The sequence below is a fragment of the Gambusia affinis genome, linkage group LG24 (assembly GCF_019740435.1).
Source record: "Gambusia affinis linkage group LG24, SWU_Gaff_1.0, whole genome shotgun sequence".
Classification (NCBI taxonomy): Eukaryota; Metazoa; Chordata; class Actinopteri; order Cyprinodontiformes; family Poeciliidae; genus Gambusia; species Gambusia affinis.
This window is the reverse complement of record NC_057891.1, coordinates 10,335,913-10,352,388: the sequence shown is the minus strand read 5'-3', so window position 1 is coordinate 10,352,388 and position 16,476 is coordinate 10,335,913. Positions and strand designations below refer to the sequence as shown.

Sequence of the window (16,476 nt, the reverse complement as noted above, 5' to 3'; positions counted from 1 at the left end):
ATGTCGATACTGCTCAGGATGGTGTTGATGAATAGTAATCTTATCTATTGTTGTTGTCAAAGACTGTCTTCACCCAGTCAAAACAAACAACCCAATGAGATACCAGGGGGCATCTGGAGTTGAACCAGAGACCTCTTGATCTGCAGTCAAATGCTCTACCACTGAGCTATACCCCCTTACATACATAACTTGGACTAAAACGCGTCAAATGCATACAGTTGAGCACAAACTATATTTTTCCATTATGTCGATACAGCTCAGGATGGTGTTGATGAATAGTAATCTTATCTATTGTTGTTGTCAAAGACTGTCTTCACCCAGTCAAAACAAACAACCCAATGAGATACCAGGGGGCATCTGGAGGTGAACGAGAGACCTCTTGATCTGCAGTCAAATGCTCTACCACTGAGCTATACCCCCTTACATACATGGACTAAAACGTCAAATGCATACAGTTGAGCACAAACAGTATATTTTTCCATTATGTCGATACTGCTCAGGATGGTGTTGATGAATAGTAATCTTATCTATTGTTGTTGTCAAAGACTGTCTTCTCCCAGTCAAAACAAACAACCCAATGAGATACCAGGGGCATCTGGAGTTGAACTAGAGACCTCTTGATCTGCAGTCAAATGCTCTACCACTGAGCTATACCCCTTACATACATAACTTGGACTAAAACGTCAAATGCATACAGTTGAGCACAAACAGTATATTTTCCATTATGTCGATACTGCTCAGGATGGTGTTGATGAATAGTAATCTTATCTATTGTTGTTGTCAAAGACTGTCTTCACCCAGTCAAAACAAACAACCCAATGAGATACCAGGGGCATCTGGAGTTGAACCAGAGACCTCTTGATCTGCAGTCAAATGCTCTACCACTGAGCTATACCCCTTACATACATCAATTGGACTAAAAGCGTCAAATGCATACAGTTGAGCACAAACAGTATATTTTTCCATTATGTCGATACTGCTCAGGATGGTGTTGATGAATAGTAATCTTATCTATTGTTGTTGTCAAAGACTGTCTTCACCCAGTCAAAACAAACAACCCAATGAGATACCAGGGGCATCTGGAGTTGAACCAGAGACCTCTTGATCTGCAGTCAAATGCTCTACCACTGAGCTATACCCCTTACATACAATTGGACTAAAACGTCAAATGCATACAGTTGAGCACAAACAGTATATTTTTCCATTATGTCGATACTGCTCAGGATGGTGTTGATGAATAGTAATCTTATCTATTGTTGTTGTCAAAGACTGTCTTCACCCAGTCAAAACAAACAACCCAATGAGATACCAGGGGGCATCTGGAGTTGAACCAGAGACCTCTTGATCTGCAGTCAAATGCTCTACCACTGAGCTATACCCCCTCACTTACATCAAATGTACTAAAAAGTCAATTGTTTACAGTTGAGCACATACAGTATATTTCACCATTATATCGATACTGCCCTCAGGATAGGTGTTGATGAATAGTAATCTTATCTATTGTTGTTGTCAAAGACTGTCTTCACCCAGTCAAAACAAACAACCCAATGAGATACCAGGGGCATCTGGAGTTGAAACCAGAGACCTCTTGATCTGCAGTCAAATGCTCTACCACTGAGCTATACCCCTTACATACATGGACTAAAACCGTCAAATGCATACAGTTGAGCACAAACAGTATATTTTTCCATTATGTCGATACTGCTCAGGATGGTGTTGATGAATAGTAATCTTATCTATTGTTGTTGTCAAAGACTGTCTTCACCCAGTCAAAACAAACAACCCAATGAGATACCAGGGGGCATCTGGAGTTGAACCAGAGACCTCTTGATCTGCAGTCAAATGCTCTACCACTGAGCTATACCCCCTTACATACATGGACTAAAACGTCAAATGCATACAGTTGAGCACAAACAGTATATTTTTCCATTATGTCGATACTGCTCAGGATGGTGTTGATGAATAGTAATCTTATCTATTGTTGTTGTCAAAGACTGTCTTCACCCAGTCAAAACAAACAACCCAATGAGATACCAGGGGGCATCTGGAGTTGAACCAGAGACCTCTTGATCTGCAGTCAAATGCTCTACCACTGAGCTATACCCCCTTACATACATAACTTGGACTAAAACGTCAAATGCATACAGTTGAGCACAAACTATATTTTTCCATTATGTCGATACTGCTCAGGATGGTGTTGATGAATAGTAATCTTATCTATTGTTGTTGTCAAAGACTGTCTTCACCCAGTCAAAACAAACAACCCAATGAGATACCAGGGGGCATCTGGAGTTGAACGAGAGACCTCTTGATCTGCAGTCAAATGCTCTACCACTGAGCTATACCCCCTTACATACATGGACTAAAACGTCAAATGCATACAGTTGAGCACAAACAGTATATTTTTCCATTATGTCGATACTGCTCAGGATGGTGTTGATGAATAGTAATCTTATCTATTGTTGTTGTCAAAGACTGTCTTCACCCAGTCAAAACAAACAACCCAATGAGATACCAGGGGGCATCTGGAGTTGAACCAGAGACCTCTTGATCTGCAGTCAAATGCTCTACCACTGAGCTATACCCCCTCACGTACATCAATTGTACTAAAACGTCAAATGTTTACAGTTGAGCACATACAGTATATTTCACCATTATATCGATACTGCCCTGGATAGTGTTGATGAATAGTAATCTTATCTATTGTTGTTGTCAAAGACTGTCTTCACCCAGTCAAAACAAACAACCCAATGAGATACCAGGGGGCATCTGGAGTTGAACCAGAGACCTCTTGATCTGCAGTCAAATGCTCTACCACTGAGCTATACCCCCTTACATACATGGACTAAAACGTCAAATGCATACAGTTGAGCACAAACAGTATATTTTTCCATTATGTCGATACTGCTCAGGATGGTGTTGATGAATAGTAATCTTATCTATTGTTGTTGTCAAAGACTGTCTTCACCCAGTCAAAACAAACAACCCAAGGAGATACCAGGGGGCATCTGGAGTTGAACCAGAGACCTCTTGATCTGCAGTCAAATGCTCTACCACTGAGCTATACCCCCTCACGTACATCAATTGTACTAAAACGTCAAATGTTTACAGTTGAGCACATACAGTATATTTTTCCATTATGTCGATACTGCTCAGGATGGTGTTGATGAATAGTAATCTTATCTATTGTTGTTGTCAAAGACTGTCTTCACCCAGTCAAAACAAACAACCCAATGAGATACCAGGGGGCATCTGGAGTTAAACCAGAGACCTCTTGATCTGCAGTCAAATGCTCTACCACTGAGCTATACCCCCTTACATACATGGACTAAACCGTCAAATGCATACAGTTGAGCACAAACAGTATATTTTTCCATTATGTCGATACTGCTCAGGATGGTGTTGATGAATAGTAATCTTATCTATTGTTGTTGTCAAAGACTGTCTTCACCCAGTCAAAACAAACAACCCAATGAGATACCAGGGGGCATCTGGAGTTGAACCAGAGACCTCTTGATCTGCAGTCAAATGCTCTACCACTGAGCTATACCCCCTTACATACATCACTTGGACTAAAACGTCAAATGCATACAGTTGAGCACAAACAGTATATTTTTCCATTATGTCGATACTGCTCAGGATGGTGTTGATGAATAGTAATCTTATCTATTGTTGTTGTCAAAGACTGTCTTCACCCAGTCAAAACAAACAACCCAAGGAGATACCAGGGGGCATCTGGAGTTGAACCAGAGACCTCTTGATCTGCAGTCAAATGCTCTACCACTGAGCTATACCCCCTTACATACATCACTTGGACTAAAACGTCAAATGCATACAGTTGAGCACAAACAGTATATTTTTCCATTATGTCGATACTGCTCAGGATGGTGTTGATGAATAGTAATCTTATCTATTGTTGTTGTCAAAGACTGTCTTCACCCAGTCAAAACAAACAACCCAAGGAGATACCAGGGGGCATCTGGAGTTGAACGAGAGACCTCTTGATCTGCAGTCAAATGCTCTACCACTGAGCTATACCCCCTTAACTCAACCTTAGTATACATCCACCAGCATTTTCGTAAAGAACATTGACTGAGCATCCGGATGAAAACGATCTAGTTGCCTTTCAGTCAATGGTTTAAAACTTACAAGAGTACATTTGGGAAGATGGCGTATAATCTGTTTACGAATACTTGTTGACCAAGATGGCTTTAGTGTATCTTTGTTTGATAGGCGATTGTACTCACAGGCAGGATTATCCAGATCAAACAAAATCCTGACGGAGAAAGAAGGGGGCATCTGGAGTTGAACCAGAGACCTCTTGATCTGCAGTCAAATGCTCTACCACTGAGCTATACCCCCTCACGTACATCAATTGTACTAAAACATCAAATGTTTACAGTTGAGCACATACAGTATATTTCACCATTATATCGATACTGCCCTGGATAGTGTTGATGAATAGTAATCTTATCTATTGTTGTTGTCAAAGACTGTCTTCACCCAGTCAAAACAAACAACCCAATGAGATACCAGGGGGCATCTGGAGTTGAACCAGAGACCTCTTGATCTGCAGTCAAATGCTCTACCACTGAGCTATACCCCCTTACATACATGGACTAAAACGTCAAATGCATACAGTTGAGCACAAACAGTATATTTTTCCATTATGTCGATACTGCTCAGGATGGTGTTGATGAATAGTAATCTTATCTATTGTTGTTGTCAAAGACTGTCTTCACCCAGTCAAAACAAACAACCCAATGAGATACCAGGGGGCATCTGGAGTTGAACCAGAGACCTCTTGATCTGCAGTCAAATGCTCTACCACTGAGCTATACCCCCTTACATACATCACTTGGACTAAAACGTCAAATGCATACAGTTGAGCACAAACAGTATATTTTCCCATTATATCGATACTGCCCTGGATAGTGTTGATGAATAGTAATCTTATCTATTGTTGTTGTCAAAGACTGTCTTCACCCAGTCAAAACAAACAACCCAATGAGATACCAGGGGGCATCTGGAGTTGAACGAGAGACCTCTTGATCTGCAGTCAAATGGTCTACCACTGAGCTATACCCCCTTACATACATCACTTGGACTAAAACGTCAAATGCATACAGTTGAGCACAAACAGTATATTTTTCCATTATGTCGATACTGCTCAGGATGGTGTTGATGAATAGTAATCTTATCTATTGTTGTTGTCAAAGACTGTCTTCACCCAGTCAAAACAATCAACCCAATGAGATACCAGGGGGCATCTGGAGTTGAACCAGAGACCTCTTGATCTGCAGTCAAATGCTCTACCACTGAGCTATACCCCCTTACATACATGGACTAAAACGTCAAATGCATATAGTTGAGCACAAACAGTATATTTTTCCATTATGTCGATACTGCTCAGGATGGTGTTGATGTTTATCTATTGTTGTTGTCAAAGACTGTCTTCACCCAGTCAAAACAAACAACCCAATGAGATACCAGGGGGCATCTGGAGTTGAACCAGAGACCTCTTGATCTGCAGTCAAATGCTCTACCACTGAGCTATACCCCCTTACATACATGGACTAAAACGTCAAATGCATACAGTTGAGCACAAACAGTATATTTTTCCATTATGTCGATACTGCTCAGGATGGTGTTGATGAATAGTAATCTTATCTATTGTTGTTGTCAAAGACTGTCTTCACCCAGTCAAAACAAACAACAATGAGATACCAGGGGCATCTGGAGTTGAACCAGAGACCTCTTGATCTGCAGTCAAATGCTCTACCACTGAGCTATACCCCCTTACATACATGGACTAAAACGTCAAATGCATACAGTTGAGCACAAACAGTATATTTTTCCATTAGGTCGATACTGCTCAGGATGGTGTTGATGAATAGTAATCTTATCTATTGTTGTTGTCAAAGACTGTCTTCACCCAGTCAAAACAAACAACCCAATGAGATACCAGGGGGCATCTGGAGTTGAACCAGAGACCTCTTGATCTGCAGTCAAATGCTCTACCACTGAGCTATACCCCCTTACATACATGGACTAAAACGTCAAATGCATACAGTTGAGCACAAACAGTATATTTTTCCATTATGTCGATACTGCTCAGGATGGTGTTGATGAATAGTAATCTTATCTATTGTTGTTGTCAAAGACTGTCTTCACCCAGTCAAAACAAACAACCCAATGAGATACCAGGGGGCATCTGGAGTTGAACCAGAGACCTCTTGATCTGCAGTCAAATGCTCTACCACTGAGCTATACCCCCTTAAGTCAACCTTAGTATACATCCACCAGCATTTTCATAAAAAACATTGACTGAGCATCCGGATGAAAACGATCTAGTTGCCTTTCAGTCAATGGTTTAAAACTTACAAGAGTACATTTGAGAAGATGGCGTATAATCTGTTTACGAATACTTGTTGACCAAGATGGCTTTAGTGTATCTTTGTTTGATAGGCGATTGTACTCACAGGCAGGATTATCCAGATCAAACAACATCCTGACGGAAAAAGAAGGGGGCATCTGGAGTTGAACCAGAGACCTCTTGATCTGCAGTCAAATGCTCTACCACTGAGCTATACCCCCTCACGTACATCAATTGTACTAAAACGTCAAATGTTTACAGTTGAGCACATACAGTATATTTTTCCATTATGTCGATACTGCTCAGGATGGTGTTGATGAATAGTAATCTTATCTATTGTTGTTGTCAAAGACTGTCTTCACCCAGTCAAAACAAACAACCCAATGAGATACCAGGGGGCATCTGGAGTTGAACCAGAGACCTCTTGATCTGCAGTCAAATGCTCTACCACTGAGCTATACCCCCTTACATACATGGACTAAAACGTCAAATGCATATAGTTGAGCACAAACAGTATATTTTTCCATTATGTCGATACTGCTCAGGATGGTGTTGATGAATAGTAATCTTATCTATTGTTGTTGTCAAAGACTGTCTTCACCCAGTCAAAACAAACAACCCAATGAGATACCAGGGGGCATCTGGAGTTGAACCAGAGACCTCTTGATCTGCAGTCAAATGCTCTACCACTGAGCTATACCCCCTTACATACATGGACTAAAACGTCAAATGCATATAGTTGAGCACAAACAGTATATTTTTCCATTATGTCGATACTGCCCTGGATAGTGTTGATGAATAGTAATCTTATCTATTGTTGTTGTCAAAGACTGTCTTCACCCAGTCAAAACAAACAACCCAATGAGATACCAGGGGGCATCTGGAGTTGAACCAGAGACCTCTTGATCTGCAGTCAAATGCTCTACCACTGAGCTATACCCCCTTACATACATGGACTAAAACGTCAAATGCATATAGTTGAGCACAAACAGTATATTTTTCCATTATGTCGATACTGGTCAGGATGGTGTTGATGAATAGTAATCTTATCTATTGTTGTTGTCAAAGACTGTCTTCACCCAGTCAAAACAAACAACCCAATGAGATAGCAGGGGGCATCTGGAGTTGAACCAGAGACCTCTTGATCTGCAGTCAAATGCTCTACTACTGAGCTATACCCCCTCATGTGTCTGCAACTGTGCATGACTTATGCAAAATCTGTCCTGAGCAAATTGGAATCCTCCTGCAGGTGGGACGCACCCGGAACACCTCACTTGGGAGCCGTCCAGGAGGCATCCAGACCAGATGTTCGAGCCACCTGAATTTGCTCCTCTCAATGTGATGGACTCTGAATCCCTCCTGGATGACTCAGCTTCTCACTCTATCTCTGAGGGAGAGAAATATCCATATATGAAGTAGGTAGGTAGGTAGTTAACAGTATTTATATTATATTATAATATATTATGTTATAGGGCTGCAAAGTGGTGCAGTTGGTAGAGCTGTTGCCTTGCAGCAAGAAGGTCCTGGGTTCGATTCCCGGCCGGGGATCTTTCTGCATGGAGTTTGCATGTTCTCCCTGTGCATGCATGGGTTCTCTCCGGCTTCTCCGGCTTCCTCCCACAGTCCAAAAACATGACTGTCAGGTTAATTGGTTTCTCTAAAAATTCTCCCTAGGTGTGAGTGTGTGTGTGTTGTATGTCTTTGTGTTGCCCTGCGACAGACTGGCGACCTGTCCAGGGTGTACCCCGCCTCTCACCCGGGACGCAGCTGGAGATAGGCACCAGCAACCCTCCCGACCCCTTTAGGGAAGAAGGGTGTTCAGATAATGGATGGATGGATTATATTATATTATATTATATTATATATTTATATATTTATATATTTAACTGTAGGTAGTTAAATATCTACGGAGAAAACCCACTTCGGCCGCTTATATCCGCAATCTCATTTTTTCGGTCATTACCCAACGCTCATGACCATAGATCAATGTGTGAACGTAGAATGACCAGTAAATCGAGAGCTTTGCTTTTTGGCTCAGCTCTCACCAGGACAGACCGGTACAGCGCCGCTTTACGGCAGACGCTGCCCTAATCCGCCTGACGATTTCCCGCTGCCTTCTTCCCTCATTCGTGAACAAGATCCCGAGATACTTGAACTCCTCCACTATACTTTATATTATTTTTTCCAAACATCACGTAACATTAATATTGAATTATATAAATGATGACAACACAATGTTCTGTCTGAAGGTTTTATATACTGCATAATCAGCTTTACTTTTACCTTTTACTTTTACGTGCTTTTTTTTTTTACTACAAAAGAATTAAATAAACTACAGAAGAACTTATTTACTTTGTTTTTTATGTCTACTTCTCGGCCATTTGATTCCAAGGACTTTGAGAAATTAATTTACTAAAGCCAAGAACTGCTGCCCTAAATCAGAGCTTAGACACATCCTGAACAGCAGTGCAGGGTATTGCTCCACTGGAGGAACATTTGCTTTTTTTGTCTGTGCCACTCTAAACTGGCATACAAGTTCAATGAAAGTTGGGCAAGCTCTTTATAATGCTAATATTTTTGCACTATGGTACATTGTGCATTGGCTGTGCAGTATCATATTTCCCTAATGCAAGGGAGTAAAATGCATTCCAGGCTAACAAGATTTCATCCATGTCTACCAGAAACAGAAAGCCCAAAAGACTATTAACGTTTTTTTCATATACCTATAACTAAGAACATACTGTGGCTAGAAGGTAATGTTTTGGTTTTTTTGTTGCCATTACAAACAATTATCCATCCCCCAAATGGGTTCTTGCAGTTCATTCAGATAAATGACCTCAATGGAATGAATAGAGCAGTGCAAGTTAATAACAACATATCTTGGGACAGTTTACATAAAAAAAAAGATTATATCCAAAAGAGTTCCATTATATTAAGCTGGAATACATGGCGGTATGAATGAAAGCCGTTCCCAACTGTGACAAACAGCAAAATGGTGTAAAATAGGCAATAATTCCTGGTCTGCTGAAGCTAGACTATTGCATCATGCTTGAAAAAACATTCCGGCAGAAAAGGACCCACAGGATGGCAGCCCTCCACACCGTTATGCGTCCACATTCCACATCTTGACATATTAACAACGCAGTGGGCACGGGCAGAGAAAGAAAAGGGCTCCTATGAAGAAGAGGCGGTCTGCACCCGCTGTTTCTGCTTTCAGTGCAGACTCGATCACCACAGGAAATGTCGGTGAAGGTGGTTAGCGCCCTAACGACCCTTTTCCTGTGCTATCACATGGAACTGGTGTGCCTTGGTTTTGCTCAGTAATTGGTCTGACATCACTAAAGGAAAACACATGAAGGCAAAATGATTAATACGTACTCTTAACGGAGCCCCAAACCAAAGTAGCTTTACCCCCATTATGTTTTCGTAAGCTGTCCTTACAGGCCTGCTAGGTTGACTGGCTTGCCTACTGTAGAATCAAATAATAATATTGATCTTTCTGAGTTACTCACGTCTTTGCAAGAACAGGTTTGGTGTTTGTGAGAACTCTCTCGTCTTGTAATCCAGAACTTAGAGTGAAAGAAGCTGCTACAAAGGCCCTTTGGCAACATGGTTCTGCAATATGGCACCACATAAACCACCTACAGCGAGCCAGTGAAAACAGCCCAAAATGTTCTAAGACAAATGAAGTCGGCTTAGGCCCAACTTAAAAATCTTTGCAATAGTTGATTTTAGTCCATTTGGCTAATAATTTCACAGAGAGTTGGCATATTGAAACATTGGTGGGTAGATAGAACATGTAGTACTTCTCTGCTCAGCAGTTTTTGATTAATGGGAATTTAACATAAAATGTGTGTTCTCATTTTACTTGGTGATTATTATTTTTAGCAGCAACAGTAACACAAACAGCATAAACATCTCAATTTTTAAAATTTTTTAATTGATGTGAACTAAACTACCATGGCGTCTTTTAGATGTGATCTGCTTAGCTACATAAACAACCTTTTCTGATTCCCAACTCTGACCTCAGTGTTCCTCCGCTCTTCAATACTAGAAAAGAAATTTCCCTCAGTTTTTGTCAAATTATTGGATTCTAAATCAAGTAGAAGTTGGATTTCTGCATCAAACTCTACTGATGCCGAAATATGCCAAATCCTCAGTGGTTTAACACCATTAAACTCATGATGTCATAAACATAGTTTGAAGGAATTAAAAGCAGATTTACTGGAAATTTCTAGATATAAAGCTGAGATTTTAGGGCTGAATCAAGACAGTCCAGCGGCTATGAAACTGAACAGTCTAACCTTCAGGTTTATTCCCGCCTTCAGCTCGACATATGTCCTGTTACCTAGTGACTGTGATGGCAATAAACACAAACTGGGAAAAATGGAGCTTTAAATTTTGTTGATTTTTATTGCTTATTAAATAGTTTTTAATTAATAATTGAATTAATTATAAAATATTTTTGCTACAAAAATGTAATTTATAAATATGTCTATGTAAATGATAAAAGTCTAACAACATATCTGCTTAAAGCTTTTGTGTTTTATACCAACAAGTTTTAGTAAATTATACTATTCTTTAACTATATCTGCTCTACCTATAGCGCAGTCCACCTTTGAGTCAAGAACAAAAATCTCTTGTTTGGAAGACTCTTGGGCTGCAAGGACACACCAGACCCATCCAAAATCCAGAGAAAAGAAGGATGTGTCTGAATTAGGACAGTCTTCCTCACATCACTGACATCTAATCTGTTGTGCTAATTTTTAAGGCTCCAATTACAGAGGGGTCACGCTTTTAAGCCTCCCTGTCAAGGTCTATTCAGGGGTCCTGCAGAGGAGGATCCTTCAGATAGTTGATTCAGGAAGAGCAGTGTGGTTTTCGCCCCAGTCGTGGAACACTGGACCAGCTCTACAACCTCAGGACAGGGTCGTGGAGGGTGCATGGGAGTTCGCCCAACCGGTCTACGTGTGTTTTGTGGACTCGGAGAAGGCGTTGGACCGTGTCCCTTTGGAACACTGTGGGAAGGTTCTCCAGGAGTATGGGGTACCGGGCCCTCTGATACAGGCTGTTAGATTCCTGTATGGCGGGTGTCAGAGTCTGGTCCGCATTGTCGGCAGTAAGTCGGGCTTGTTTCTGGTGGGAGTTGGACTTCATCAAGGCTGCCCTTTCTCACCAATTTTGTTCATTACTCTCATGAACAGAATTTCTAGGCACAGACAAGGTGTTGAGGAGATCCATTTTGGTGGCCTTAGGATTGCATCTCTGCTTTTTGTGGATGATGTGGTCCTATTGACTTCATCAGGTCTTGATCTGCAGCTCTCGCTGGAGCAGTTTGCAGCCAAGTATAAAGTGGCCGGGATGAGAATCAGTGCCTCCAAATCCAAGGCCATGGTCTTGAACTGGAAAAAAAGTTCTCCAAGTTGGGGTGGGGGCTCTCCTGTCCCAAGTAGAGGAGTTTAAGTATCTCGGGATCATGTACACAAATGAAGAAAGATGGGAGAGGAGAAATCAACAGACGGAATGGCGCTGCTTATGCAGTGAAGCTGGTGCTGTACCGGTCCGTCATTGTGAAGAAAGAGCTGAGTCAAAAAGCGAAGCTCTCAATTTACTGGTCTATCTACGTTCCTACCCTCATGGTAATGAGCTTTGGGTCACGGATACAAATGGCCGAAATGGATTTTCTTTGTAGGGTGTCTGGGCTCTCCCTTAAAGATAGGGTGAGAAGCTCGATCATCTTAGAGGTTCTCAACTGGCATGGGAACGCTTTGGGATTCCCCCAGAGGAGCTGGAACAAGTGGGTGGAGAGAGGGAAGTCTGGGCTTCCCTTCTTATGCTGCTACCCCCACGACACGACCCCAGATAAGCGGAAGAAGATGGATGGATGGATGGATGGATGGACGGACAGATGGATGGATGGATGGATGGATTGAAAAGAGATTCACAATGTTGAAAATGTGTCCTTCTGTGTGCCAGCTACTGTAAACATATTTTCCTTTTTGTTTTTTTTTATAAAAACAACTTTCAGTTATAACGTGTGTTACATCCATTGCCTTTCATACACTCACTGACTTTAATGATGGCCAGAAGAAAATGTATAATCCACTCCTTTTATGGTTTCTCTGCCAAACTGGCTGCCACAACTCTGACAGGGACATTCAACTTGTAACCCAAACTCAAAGCAGCCTTCAAGACGAGAGGATTAGCAGCCAGACAGAAAAACTCCAGAGTGGTCAGGAGAGAAAGCAGCTCATCATTGCAGTAGCAGTTGGTTCCAAAAACAAACAATAGCTCTGTCCCTGGAAGGAGGTTTTATAGACAGCAATGGCTGATGTCGGACATTTACTGACGTATGTTTTGACTGGGAACATAACGATCGCAATTCAACCTCATCACATGCTCTGCAGCTGTAACTGATACTTTGTTTGCATTGTTTCATGTAATGACATCATGTAACTCCAGTCTGGACCTGCATAGGTGGCAAACTTCACCACAATGTGTCAGGAGACTTTTAGAAGAGAGTAGAGTTTCAGCATATAAAACAAATTTTATTCAATAAGTACTGCACATGCACCATGCAAGACTTCAAGAAGCAGTTGTAAATTCTTTTTTGTTCATCATATCTACCTTAACCTTTGAAAACAGAAATTTAGCAACAGAGAGATTCACCTACTTTGGAGATTTCTGTGGATTGTGACTCTACATTATTCCATAAGCATACAGGATCTAAATTGTTAGATACCGCCATAAACTTCAATCTAACTAACAACACACAAAAAAGTTGACTGTACAACATGAAACATGGACTTAAAGGAATATCTGAGGGGTTTTTTTTTTGGCCCTAAAATGTAAATAATAGACTTATATGAACAGGGATTTAGGATGTGGACTGGTATGAGGTCAGTATTTCCAAGCAGCTCACTCCTTGTTTTCTGCTGGGAAAACAGAATTAAATTCAACGTAATAGCAGCAAAGATCATTTCTAAATTATTTTGCGGCATTTTGAGCAAAACTAACTCTAAATGCCACTTTCTGTCTGCTATGTCGGAATACTGGGTAAGGTTTTGGATTATTTGCTTAGAAATGACTTTAACAAGTGCAGGTTTGTGCCGTGAAACCAAATGTTTGGATCCCATGAAATCAGCCAGAAGAAAAAACCCCAACATGTTTTCTCTGAAAGCAGCTCCTGCATGAGAACTCCTGGCAGAACCAAAATAGCAACCCAATCAAAAGAACGAGGAATTATTTTTTAAATCTGAACCAGCTGTTGGTAGTGTAAACGTTTGGTCCCAGGCCTCTGCTTGTTGCTTTGATGCAGAGAAGAATTTGGATGAAATCTATAAAGAAACTTCTGATTTTCGTAAGTTACATATTCAGGTTTTGTTTTTATTCAAAAAGAGACAGTTTATCTAAAGACTAATTTGAAAGTTGTTCATACATGCAGTTTATTCTATTTAAAAAGAGACAAAATGTTCCTTATTTATATTGAACATACAGCCTTCAAGACATTTTTATGTATTAATATATTTTTTTATTTTTATTTCGCTGTTCTCCAGTGATGACGTTTAAGGGTTTCTGGAAACTTCTTGAAGATCTTGCGGCCTCCTTTCACAGTACATTGACAGTTTTTGATGTTTTCCAGACAGTGCAATTACTATTTTCAATTTTTTTAGGCATCTTTAAGGTTGTTTTCATACTTGATAGAATGTTGGATTTCAGAGGTTGTTCCATTTTCAGCTGGTGTGGTTTACTTTCACACTACACTGTGTCAAATCAACTAAAACCTTTAAGCTATCTGTCCCCTACCCCCTAAATGAAATCCTCTGAAGAAGACATGGAGTGCAACTCCCTTCCTCACAGAATGTTGTGTGTTGTGGTAAAAAGGAGTCCTGTTGATTTTGCAGATATATTGGTTTAATAATAAAAATTGTTAGCCGCTAGCATACAGAGCAGTAACAGATGGAAGCAAACCCAAGCGCCCGAACAAAAGACAACGCTTATCCCATGCGCGCTTGCGCAGAACAAGAACTACGGCATCTGTAAAAGCCCAATATTACTGTGTGCACAGTCAATTTTTGTCATGATTTGCGGTGGAGGAGGTGGGGAGAATAACACTGGTGATGAAAAAAGGCAAACAATCCAGGCAGCACAGATGAGTAACAACAAACAGCTCTGACTCTGGTAGCAACTGGTAATTAATCCAGGCAGCACAGGCGAGCGACAGCAACAGTTCTCAAACTGGTAGATACAGGTATGACAATAGACGGACTAGAAGACGAGGCAGATTAGACAAGGACCCGACGAGGAACAAAGAACACAGGTGGGATTAAATACCCACAGACTCAAAAAGACACAGGAACCTAAAATAAACACACTGAAAAACCCAAATCAACACAGAGGATTCTGTTTTAGTTTTTCAATCAGTATTTCAGAGTTACAATATACTGACAAGAAGTTAAACCTTCTGTTTGAAGAAAAAGTAATCATTTGTTTTATTCCAATGTGAAAAGGGTTTGTTCTACAGCTGTGATGGTGTTTTATTACTAGTCCAGTGTGTTCCACTTCACTTTAGGTAAGACTTAATATGAATGATTCTGTTAGGATAGCAATTGACACTGAAGTAACACTGAATGACATCTTTATAACTGTTGCAAGTAGTTTCACTTTACTTGAGGTAAAAGTTAATATTAATGACTTAGTGTAGCATTTGACACTGTAATAACACTTAATGACATTTACATAACGTTGCTACTTGTTTCACTTTACTTGAGGTAAGAGATAATATTAGTGACACTGTAATAACACTTAATGACATATTCATAAGTGGTGCTACTTGTTCCACTTTACTTGATGTAAAAGGAATTATTAATGACTGTTAAATTATTTGACAGTGTAATAAAGATTAATGAAATCTTAATGATTGTTGGTCCTACTTGTTTCGCTTTATTTCAGGTATATTAATTACTGTTTTGTTAAAGCTTTTGACAGTGTAATAACACTTAATTACATTATTGTGATTACTGTTATGACATATTCATGGCATATGATGATGTCAAGTTGTCATAACAAAGACATTTTTATCTAGGTGAGTGTCAAGTTGTCGTAACAAGGACATTTTGAAAATGTCAACTTTGCATGAAAAGTGTCATGATTTACCGAATGACACTTTATTACAACAGTCATGAATATTCATGATGACTTACTCATGTTCCTGACAGGTGTTATGTCATGTTTATGACAGTATCATGTCAGTCTTATTCACACCCCGTCAACAAAAGTGTTACCAAATATGCATATGTTGAAAAAAAACCCTCTCCTTCGCACGTTTGTATCTATAATCCATACAAATAGTTGTTTTTAAAGATGGACATTTTTGATGACATCCAAGCATATTTTTTTAGGCATATTCAAGTTTTCTTAAATCTAAAAAAAAAACATACATTACTCACTAGCAAAGCATCGCATGATGGGTAAACATTCAGAAACTGGATGATTCTGTGGGTGCAATTAAAGCCCACATCATCAACCTTCACCACCGTGCTTTATTGTTTTCGTTCTTTCTTTTTTCTGCATTCGTTTGAACCCCTGGCTGCTGTTTGTGCTTTTTATCTTCATAGAAACAATGAAGAAGTGGATTCGTTTAACGATTCCCTTTGATTGTCATAGTACATTTATTTTTGACAGCTTTTAAAAGAAGATCTAAAGTAACAATTCACACAAACACGTAGAATAGTAGCGCACACAGCTATTTTGAAGTGCCAACATATTCTCCTAGCATAAGCATAGCTGTAAATATTATTAAATGTCAATTCTAGATTGCGATTCTAATATTCTGTAAATGTAAAAATACCTATCCTGCTACCATAAATTAGCTTTAGCTAAATTGTCATCTATTGTGCTATTTATTTCAGGTTGCAATTGTGTTATATGTGTGAAATTATTGTTTAAAATATATACAGTGTACAACATCGCACCAGCCAATACAGAACCTTCATTTATTCTCTTAGAAGCTGATTGGCTACACTCCCAGGACTAGAAATAAAGAGAACCGTGGATGTTAGTTTGTGCGGTAGTTCTAAGACCCTACGGCATTTTATAAG

General features: G+C 40.0%; 29 non-coding genes across 29 annotated transcripts; all 29 read right to left on the bottom strand.

Moving 5' to 3' along the window:
* Positions 1-104: 104 nt before the first annotated feature.
* Positions 105-176, bottom strand: trnac-gca. The gene has a single exon. It is a non-coding gene; the product is annotated as a tRNA-Cys (tRNA).
* A 410-nt stretch (positions 177-586) lies between these two features.
* Positions 587-658, bottom strand: trnac-gca. The gene has a single exon. It is a non-coding gene; the product is annotated as a tRNA-Cys (tRNA).
* Positions 659-827: 169 nt separating this feature from the next.
* On the bottom strand, positions 828-899 carry trnac-gca. The gene has a single exon. It is a non-coding gene; the product is annotated as a tRNA-Cys (tRNA).
* A 171-nt stretch (positions 900-1,070) lies between these two features.
* Positions 1,071-1,142, bottom strand: trnac-gca. Its single transcript has one exon. It is a non-coding gene; the product is annotated as a tRNA-Cys (tRNA).
* Positions 1,143-1,310: 168 nt separating this feature from the next.
* On the bottom strand, positions 1,311-1,382 carry trnac-gca. Its single transcript has one exon. It is a non-coding gene; the product is annotated as a tRNA-Cys (tRNA).
* Positions 1,383-1,556: 174 nt separating this feature from the next.
* Positions 1,557-1,629, bottom strand: trnac-gca. Its single transcript has one exon. It is a non-coding gene; the product is annotated as a tRNA-Cys (tRNA).
* Positions 1,630-1,796: 167 nt separating this feature from the next.
* trnac-gca lies at positions 1,797-1,868 on the bottom strand. Its single transcript has one exon. It is a non-coding gene; the product is annotated as a tRNA-Cys (tRNA).
* Positions 1,869-2,035: 167 nt separating this feature from the next.
* trnac-gca lies at positions 2,036-2,107 on the bottom strand. Its single transcript has one exon. It is a non-coding gene; the product is annotated as a tRNA-Cys (tRNA).
* Positions 2,108-2,277: 170 nt separating this feature from the next.
* On the bottom strand, positions 2,278-2,349 carry trnac-gca. Its single transcript has one exon. It is a non-coding gene; the product is annotated as a tRNA-Cys (tRNA).
* Positions 2,350-2,516: 167 nt separating this feature from the next.
* On the bottom strand, positions 2,517-2,588 carry trnac-gca. Its single transcript has one exon. It is a non-coding gene; the product is annotated as a tRNA-Cys (tRNA).
* A 172-nt stretch (positions 2,589-2,760) lies between these two features.
* On the bottom strand, positions 2,761-2,832 carry trnac-gca. Its single transcript has one exon. It is a non-coding gene; the product is annotated as a tRNA-Cys (tRNA).
* A 167-nt stretch (positions 2,833-2,999) lies between these two features.
* On the bottom strand, positions 3,000-3,071 carry trnac-gca. The gene has a single exon. It is a non-coding gene; the product is annotated as a tRNA-Cys (tRNA).
* Positions 3,072-3,243: 172 nt separating this feature from the next.
* Positions 3,244-3,315, bottom strand: trnac-gca. The gene has a single exon. It is a non-coding gene; the product is annotated as a tRNA-Cys (tRNA).
* Positions 3,316-3,482: 167 nt separating this feature from the next.
* On the bottom strand, positions 3,483-3,554 carry trnac-gca. Its single transcript has one exon. It is a non-coding gene; the product is annotated as a tRNA-Cys (tRNA).
* A 172-nt stretch (positions 3,555-3,726) lies between these two features.
* On the bottom strand, positions 3,727-3,798 carry trnac-gca. Its single transcript has one exon. It is a non-coding gene; the product is annotated as a tRNA-Cys (tRNA).
* Positions 3,799-3,970: 172 nt separating this feature from the next.
* Positions 3,971-4,042, bottom strand: trnac-gca. The gene has a single exon. It is a non-coding gene; the product is annotated as a tRNA-Cys (tRNA).
* Positions 4,043-4,290: 248 nt separating this feature from the next.
* On the bottom strand, positions 4,291-4,362 carry trnac-gca. The gene has a single exon. It is a non-coding gene; the product is annotated as a tRNA-Cys (tRNA).
* A 172-nt stretch (positions 4,363-4,534) lies between these two features.
* Positions 4,535-4,606, bottom strand: trnac-gca. The gene has a single exon. It is a non-coding gene; the product is annotated as a tRNA-Cys (tRNA).
* A 167-nt stretch (positions 4,607-4,773) lies between these two features.
* trnac-gca lies at positions 4,774-4,845 on the bottom strand. Its single transcript has one exon. It is a non-coding gene; the product is annotated as a tRNA-Cys (tRNA).
* Positions 4,846-5,261: 416 nt separating this feature from the next.
* On the bottom strand, positions 5,262-5,333 carry trnac-gca. Its single transcript has one exon. It is a non-coding gene; the product is annotated as a tRNA-Cys (tRNA).
* Positions 5,334-5,491: 158 nt separating this feature from the next.
* trnac-gca lies at positions 5,492-5,563 on the bottom strand. The gene has a single exon. It is a non-coding gene; the product is annotated as a tRNA-Cys (tRNA).
* A 164-nt stretch (positions 5,564-5,727) lies between these two features.
* Positions 5,728-5,799, bottom strand: trnac-gca. Its single transcript has one exon. It is a non-coding gene; the product is annotated as a tRNA-Cys (tRNA).
* Positions 5,800-5,966: 167 nt separating this feature from the next.
* trnac-gca lies at positions 5,967-6,038 on the bottom strand. The gene has a single exon. It is a non-coding gene; the product is annotated as a tRNA-Cys (tRNA).
* Positions 6,039-6,205: 167 nt separating this feature from the next.
* On the bottom strand, positions 6,206-6,277 carry trnac-gca. Its single transcript has one exon. It is a non-coding gene; the product is annotated as a tRNA-Cys (tRNA).
* A 248-nt stretch (positions 6,278-6,525) lies between these two features.
* On the bottom strand, positions 6,526-6,597 carry trnac-gca. The gene has a single exon. It is a non-coding gene; the product is annotated as a tRNA-Cys (tRNA).
* A 172-nt stretch (positions 6,598-6,769) lies between these two features.
* On the bottom strand, positions 6,770-6,841 carry trnac-gca. The gene has a single exon. It is a non-coding gene; the product is annotated as a tRNA-Cys (tRNA).
* Positions 6,842-7,008: 167 nt separating this feature from the next.
* Positions 7,009-7,080, bottom strand: trnac-gca. Its single transcript has one exon. It is a non-coding gene; the product is annotated as a tRNA-Cys (tRNA).
* Positions 7,081-7,247: 167 nt separating this feature from the next.
* trnac-gca lies at positions 7,248-7,319 on the bottom strand. The gene has a single exon. It is a non-coding gene; the product is annotated as a tRNA-Cys (tRNA).
* Positions 7,320-7,486: 167 nt separating this feature from the next.
* On the bottom strand, positions 7,487-7,558 carry trnac-gca. Its single transcript has one exon. It is a non-coding gene; the product is annotated as a tRNA-Cys (tRNA).
* Positions 7,559-16,476: the final 8,918 nt, after the last annotated feature.